Source organism: Mandrillus leucophaeus, unplaced genomic scaffold (assembly GCF_000951045.1).
Source record: "Mandrillus leucophaeus isolate KB7577 unplaced genomic scaffold, Mleu.le_1.0 Scaffold121, whole genome shotgun sequence".
Classification (NCBI taxonomy): Eukaryota; Metazoa; Chordata; class Mammalia; order Primates; family Cercopithecidae; genus Mandrillus; species Mandrillus leucophaeus.
Window position 1 is genome coordinate 578,295 of NW_012100432.1, and position 7,898 is coordinate 586,192.

The window sequence follows — 7,898 nt, forward strand, 5'->3', positions numbered from 1 at the left end:
CCTACTTTTTTCTTTGTTTTCACAAGCAAAATGCTTTCTAATTGCTAAAAATTTGTACCAGAAATCACAGCACATAAGTCCCATTTTTCTGGACATGATATTCTCTTACGAAAAGGTGTTACAGAAATAAAGATCCCTTGGAGCGTATAGCAAAGGCTAATAAAGGCCGATAAAGTCCTACCGCACCCATATAGACAAGAGGAAGAGTTAACAGTAACATATGTTTAGTTCTTCAGCATGTGTGTTTTATTTGCACTTTCAACTGGCATTTTAATATTTCATAGGAAAAAAAGTCTAGATAAGCAAGCAGCAAATTGTATCTGTAAAGAGCCAGATAGTAAATATTTTAGGCTTTGAGGGTTACAGGTCTCTACCACAAACACTTAACTCTGCCATTGTGGGGAGAAAGCAACCATAAACAATATGCAAATGAAAGGGGGTGTAGCTGCGTTTCAATAAAACTTTACTTGTAAAAACAGGTAGGGGTTGGGTTTGGCCATTAGGTCTTAGATTATGAACATGTGATCTAGACTATCACCTTCTCTAGTGGGGATGGGGAAGGGAGCCCAGAAGATCAGCATCTCTGGGTCCATATTCATCATAACAGCCTTGAGTCAATTAACAACTGGTCCTTTTTCACACACAAGAACTGTATGGTTTGCCACAGTCCCCACTACTCCCTATGAACTCCCAACCCAGTTTACTTGAGTCATTAGCAGTATTTATCTGGCCTCTGTACAATTTAGACTCTATAACTCTGATTTAAGGGTTGTAAACTGAACAATGCATATGTATAGTTATTGGTGTAAGTAGCAAATATTATCTTAAAAACTTTGGTGGGCCAAAGTGTGGATGACAAGACTGCAATAAGAAAGAAATTGGTACGTACTCAGTGCCTCAATTGGCTTTGTTTGATGAAGCACTGCTTTAAGAGGCTGTGGATATAATCCCTGCTCTAGAAGACCTGAGAGTTTAATGTTCTGTACAAATTCAAAAAAACAAAATGTTGAGTATGTGTTATATACAATGAGAGATAAATGCTGTTCTTATTTAATTATGTTATGCCAGTATCTTATACACGCTGTTCTTATTTAAATATCTTACACCAAGTAACAGATCAGAGCTTCTCAAAGGCTGGTCCTTGGGCTATTTGCAGTAGAATTATGATGGATGGGATTCTTATTTAAATATCTTACACCAAGTAACAGATCAGAGCTTCTCAAAGTCTGGTCCTTGGGCTATTTGCAGTAGAATTATGATGGATGGGAGGGATACATGCTTATAATTAGATTAGAAGTGCAGATACCTAGGCCTACCACAGATTTCCTGAATTAGCCATCTAGGATCTGCATTTTTTAAAAGTCCCAAGGTATTTCTTATACACTATAAAATTGCAGAACTGCTCCTATAAAACAAGGACAGGCATTGTACTTCCTGTTTGTTTATTGGATGTAATTTAAATTCCTTTTTAACAGAAAAGCAGCAGGATACATCTTCAGGACAGAGCCAATTACATGTACGAACATTTATTCCAGGCACAATTAAGCATTGATGAAGAGGTTGTTTATCTGTGTCAGAAAGAGCTCCATGGTGGGTCACCTAATAAGTAGTCGTGTGACCGTGGACCAGCCACTTAACTGCTCTGGTGTCCATATTCTAATCTGAGGGCAGAAATGAGGGCATTGCTAAAAGACCAAGACCCTTGTAGCTGGGAAACTGACTTCGAAATTCTATTTAAGAATTCCTATGCTGAAACTTACGGTACTGTCATACTTTATTAGTGAGATGGAAGGAAAGTATTCCCTCCTAATAGGTGGCTTACCTGTATTCCAGTAGAGTGGGGCTTCCCAGCTTTGGATGCTCATTGGCATCATACAGGGAGCTTTTTAAATTCCTGATGTTCAGGCCATGCTCCAGATCAACTAAATCCAAATTTCTGGTGCTAGCACCCAGGCATCAGCATCGTTAAAATTCCCTGGGTGTTTCTAATGTGCCACCCAGGTAAGAACAGCAGCACTAGAGAAATGGTAGCCAAAGTTACTTAATTAAAAGAGTTACCTGGATTGTTGAAAGTGCAAAGTTTCAGTCCCTGTCCTGAACAATCCAATTCATTGAGCCTAGGATGGGTTCTGGAAATCTGTGTTTTTGATAAGCAACCAAGATGATTGTTGGGATCAGATAAATTGCGGTAAATACCACACCACAGAATTTTTTAGTGTATTAAGCAGATTCAGTGTAGTATAGGGGTTTTTCTTCAACCCCCCTAGGTTTGTAGTTAAAATGGACACCTGTTACAAAAGATAGATTAACAAGAGATAAATAAAAGTTTATTAACATGTATTTTATATATATACCTGGCGGACACTCAGATGGAGTAGTTCTCTAAGAATGACTTTGAAGTTCAGCTTATATAGCATCTTCCAAAATGATCTATACATTTTTAGAGAGGTAACAAGGCAAAGGAAAAGAACTTTGAGTCTCTAGGGGTGGCAATTTAAGGGGGAAGACAAATAACTGGAAGAGAAAGGCTAGTTATAGTAGAAAAGCTTGTTAATGTGGATTCCTCTGGTATCATTTTCAGGTTGATGAGGGTGTAAAGCTGTCTTCAGTGGTCAACCTTTGTTCTCCCCAGCAGAGAGGGAGAAGTTTACCTTTGTGTTTGCAAAGCTGTCTTGTTTTTAGGCAAGTAGAGTGAGGTCAGAGAGCTATCCTACATCTGCTTCATCTTAATGGTCTTCAGCTCAGCAGTCCTATTTTGGATTCCTATTTGGGGGCAGCATGTTCTATTCTTCCACACTGGAAAGCAAGACTATTAAGAGCATTAAGGAATAGAGATGTATAATAGAAATAAGAATAGACAATTATGGGAGAAACCAGGAAAGTGAGGGTCTGAGGGAGGTGGGAGATCTGAGAAAAATCACTAACCACCCTCTTGAGCACTTGTAGGTAAACAAGTAGGAGCTTGCATAGGAATATGATGTCAGGGAGGAAATACAGTTTCTCCTCAAGTAATCAATTTGTAGGTGGGACAGATCCCTGTAATAAAAGACAGATTAACAAGAGAAAACAAGCAGGTTTATTAACGCATGCAGTACACATCATGCAGGGAAACTTCAGTGAAAGGTAATTGAAGGCAATGCCTTAGAACTCTAGCTCCTACAGCATCTTCAACAAAATAACTACAAATTGTAGAGAAGTGACAAGACAAAGAAAGTAGTTTTAGGCTTCCGGAGGTGAAAAACTATGGGATGGTAAATATATAGAAGTGAACTAATGGAGTAAGATTTGGTTGTAGTTTCCTCTGGTGCCATATCTGAGCTGGTAAGAGTTTTCTCCAATAAAGGAGAATTTATATTCCATCTGTCTGTAGAAAAGAAGGGAGGACAGAAAGCATTCTTCCTTTATTTGCTGCTGCCTAACTGTCTTTAGCTCAGCCATATTTATGTCAAAGAGACCTATTTGGCATGACGTATTCTGGTTTGTGTCAGTAGGAAGGCAGATGCCACAGTCACAGTGGGATGGCAGAAGAAAACTGACAGAAGTGCATGGAAGGCTGTTGTACCACTGTCAGTGATAGGCCTGGGGACACTGGTGATTAGAGGGTCAGAAGTTGGGAAGAAGACCTGGAAGCAAAGCAAGGGAAAGTGAGGATGACCTAGAGCCCACATCTGTCAGTTACCTCCTCTACCTATGACGACCTTCACAGGATATAGGGCTGCTTTCGGAGACTTCTGTTCTGAGCAAATCTAAAACAGAATTAAAAAGCGAAGAAGCCAAATTGACCCAGTATTAAACTACCATGCCAGGAAAATGACTTTTTTGTTCCCCTAAAATTGTACCTTTTAACAAATGAGATGACTCCCTTATCTGTCCTTAAATTGTGCTCACTGGAGAAAAAAGCATACTTCACAGATTTATTGCTCTCTACTGGGCTGAAATTAAGTCATTTTATCCCCGACTCTGATTTTTCATTCAGTTGTTTCCCATCAGCTTTGTGCAATTCATCCAAGCACCAAGCACTAGTAGTCTTTGGTCTATCTTTGGACAAACAAGGAGTCTGTAGCTTTTGTTTCTTTGGTTGTCTCTGTTCCTAGAAGTCACATTGTGAAGATAGACTTGATTGTGTCTTTCTTTCTTAAGTAAAGCCTGATATAGCCTGTAAGCCATTTATAGGTGATTCTCACCTTATCGGTTATGCTCAGCTGCACAAGGACATCATGTGATTATTGTGGTATGAGCACTGTAGTAGTAATTTTTATTTGGTGGGTTTGAAAAGTTTTTGATGCTTTAACGGACCGGGTATTTCTGATCTAGGTTTATGGATGAGTACATTGTTTTGTATTCATAGCCACTATTTGCTGTATAATCTGGCCGTTCGTGCAACAATGGCTACAGGGAAGTAGGGAACAATTTTTTCTTCTGAAAAACTCTAAATATTCAGAAAAAGGCAGGAAAGAGAAAAATTGAGCCTGAGGCAGAGAGCAGAGGAGGGAGGTCAGTAGGGAAGGAAGAGGAAGCATTCTTGTCAAAGGTCACACAGCATTTCAGTCTCCTAACGTTTTAACACTTGTGATGAACTCCGCAAGCAAAATCCACCAGGCTTGCTTTATTCCACATATGGACTAAAAAAGAGTAAGCTCTATTATAATTCCAGAATTAATCAACCCTGGCCTGAGCAGTACAAAATGCAGTTTTCAGACAAAAATGCTGCAACTAATTCATATAACTTTAAGCAAAGTGTTTTTGATCTCTGGGCCTCAGCTTTCTCACCATTAAATGTGGTGCTTGGACTGGATTAGAGGTTACATATTAGCAGCCAGTGGACTATATGTATATACACTAACTGACACTCAAGTTTTGACTATAGGGGTTTTCATTTGTTTGTTAAAAACAAACAAACAAAAAACTAGACTCCACATTTTATTTGAATTTCACTTATTTTTCTAAAGTTTTTTTTTTTTTCTATCCCAAGATTTAATCTAGGATACCACAATGCTTTTAGTACAGGGTGATTTCTTTTAATGAAATTGTCAATATTCAAAAAGTGAAATATTTCACATAACAGATGTGGATTTCACACTTCCTCTGAAAGCTCAGGTGATCTGATGTGGATTTCACACTTCCCTTGACAACTCGGAGAACAAAAGCCCTGTGTTTCCATCTAGCAGTGATAAGCTGAAACTGAGATACTACTGCTCTTTTAGGCATGATATGTGCCTCCATTTTCCCCAATCTCCCCTACTCTCTATTGCCTCCCAGGCAATGAGACCAAGTGACAGCCGCCATTACCATCACTTGTTACCTCCTTTTGCCATACAGTGAAGAGAATATGAAACATCTAGAAAAAGAAATTGAGCAAGAACAAATTTGAGGAAATTAAAATATACTTAAATAACTGCCTTAGTTCATTCATGCTACTGTAAAAAAACACTTTAGACTAGGTAATTAATAACAAATGAATTTATTTCTCACAGTACTGGAGGCTAGAAAGTCCAAGATCAAGGCACCAAGAGATTTAGTCTCTGGTGAGGACTGTTCTCTGCTTCTAAGATGGTACCTTGTGGCTGTGTCCTCCAGAGGGGATGTGTCCTCCAGAGGGGATGTGTCCTCCAGAGGCTGTGTCTTCACATGATGAAAGGGATGGAAGGGACAAATTTGTCCCCTCAAGCCCTTTTACAAGCGAGACATCCATTCATGAAGCCAGAGCCTTTATGCCTAATTGCCTCATAAAGGCCTCACCTCTCAATACTGTTGTAGGGGAATTAAGTTTCAATGTGAGCTTTGGAGGGGACGTAAACATTCAAATCATTACAAGCAATCCTCTTCACTCATTTATATGGTCGTTCAGATCCCTGTGGAAATGTTGGTGTTAAATCCTTGGACAAGAGCACCTTTTCCATTTTTTTCATTGTGGGCATATGGGAAGTGGTGTTTGGTAGCCAGACCAGAGTTCTGCAAAAAACTGTGAGGGTCTTGCAGAGGGGGTCTATCATGCTCTCTTCTTCAACGCTCTCTTACTGAGGGTAAGGGTTTTGAGCCCCAGACCCTCAGTCAACATAGTCCTACTTTTGGGCTCTTTTAGTTCCTCTATCTCTGGACTTGGGAAGCCAGGTTGCAGCACAATTAAGAATATGGACTTTGAATTCAAACTACCCCATTTCAAATGGTAGTTTCACCACTTCTGAGGCATATGACTTTTGTTCAGTCACTTAACCTCCATTTATCTTAGTTCCCTTTTCATAAAATTGGGCCAAAAAATAGAACCGAGCCACTACGGTTGTTATGATAGCTAAATGTCCTAATATGTGTAAAGGCCTAAGAGCAATACCTGGCATGTAGTGAGTGCTTAGTGCATCGTAATGATTATTATTTCCACCATTATAGCATCACCCCAGTGTTTTCAATCCCCGTATTAGCCTTATAAAAATCCCCCAATCCCAGACTGTTTCATAATTGGGAACATGGTAAAGAGCACTAGGGGATACAATTTTGTGAAACGGATTGAGCATACTTTATATAGCTCCAGGGAAAAATACAGACAGGCCAAGTAAGTAAAAGTTAGAGGGAAACAGATGTTAGTTCAACATAAAGAAGGCTTTTCTTACGTTCAAAGCTAGAAAGCAATGAAGTGACTGCTTGTAAGGTGATAAGCAACCTGTCACTCATCGTGTTCAGGCAAAGACTGAATGATTGTAGCTAGGCAAGTTGTAGGGCAAACTGGTAGTCACAAGCTACATGTGACTATTTAAATTTGTTATTTAAAATTAAATAAGTTCAAATCCTGGCTAAAGGAAATAAATATTTTAAAAATTAAAATGAAATGAAATTAGAAATTCAGCTCCTCAATTACAGTAGCTATACTTCAAGTGCTAATAGCAATAGCCACAAGTGGCTAGCAACTCCTTTATTAGACAACACAAATGTAAAACATTTCCATCATCATAGAAAGTTTTGTTGAACACCACCATTATAGAGGGATGTCCTGCACTAGATTTCCGAATCCAGTACTTCGGTTGGAATAAAAAACCAAATTGATATACTGAGTGATAGAGCACTTACCTGCAGACTCCATGATTTCAGGCTTATGCATGGCCCCAGGAAAAGCACTGTTCCTGAGCCTCAGTTTCTTCATATATATTATGTGATTAATACTTGTCCCTAAGGGTGGTTGTGCATATAAAGGGATAAAACTCAAGCTCAGCATGTAGCACAAGGCAGTGTGCACAGATGCTTGGGTTCTTTCTTTCTGTGAAAGGAAAGGAAACATGTAGAGTCATCAATCTTAGGTACAGTAAAACAGTCATTTTGTGCAGCCTCCCAAAGAGCAAGATCTTTCCAAAATCAATAGCTACCATAGCTACCATCAGTGAGCACTTAACCATGTACTGGGCTCCAAGCTAAACTTACATGCAGTGTCTCATTTAATTCCTGCCACCATCCTGTGAGGTGGCTTCTCACACCAAGGGTACTAAAACTTAGAGAGATTATATTATTTCCCAAGATTATAAAAGGCTGCATGCAGAATTCAAATGGAGCTTCTTTTGACTCACGATGATTGCTACTTATAAAAATTGAAATATATGGAATATTTCATATTCACACACACACATACATATATTGTGCTAAACACATTAAGGCATCATCTCATTTCATCCTTATAGCTATTATGTAGGTGAAGAATTTTTGAAAATTTAAATGCTTTGCACGGCAGCAAAAGCCAAAATTGACAAATGGGATCTAATTAAACTGAAGAGCTTCTGCACAGCAAAAGAAACTACCATCAGAGTGAACAGGCAACCTACAGAATGGGAGAACATTTTTGCAATCTACTCATCTGACAAAGGGCTAATATCCAGAACCTACAAAGAACTCAAACAAATTTACAAGAAAAAAACAAA

At 38.9% G+C, this 7,898-nt stretch overlaps 1 protein-coding gene across 1 annotated transcript in view; it reads left to right on the forward strand.

The window, feature by feature from the left end:
* The window catches only part of FAM19A1 (family with sequence similarity 19 (chemokine (C-C motif)-like), member A1), a 564,472-nt gene that overhangs the window by 354,500 nt on the left and 202,074 nt on the right, over positions 1 to 7,898 (forward strand). The window lies entirely within an intron of this gene.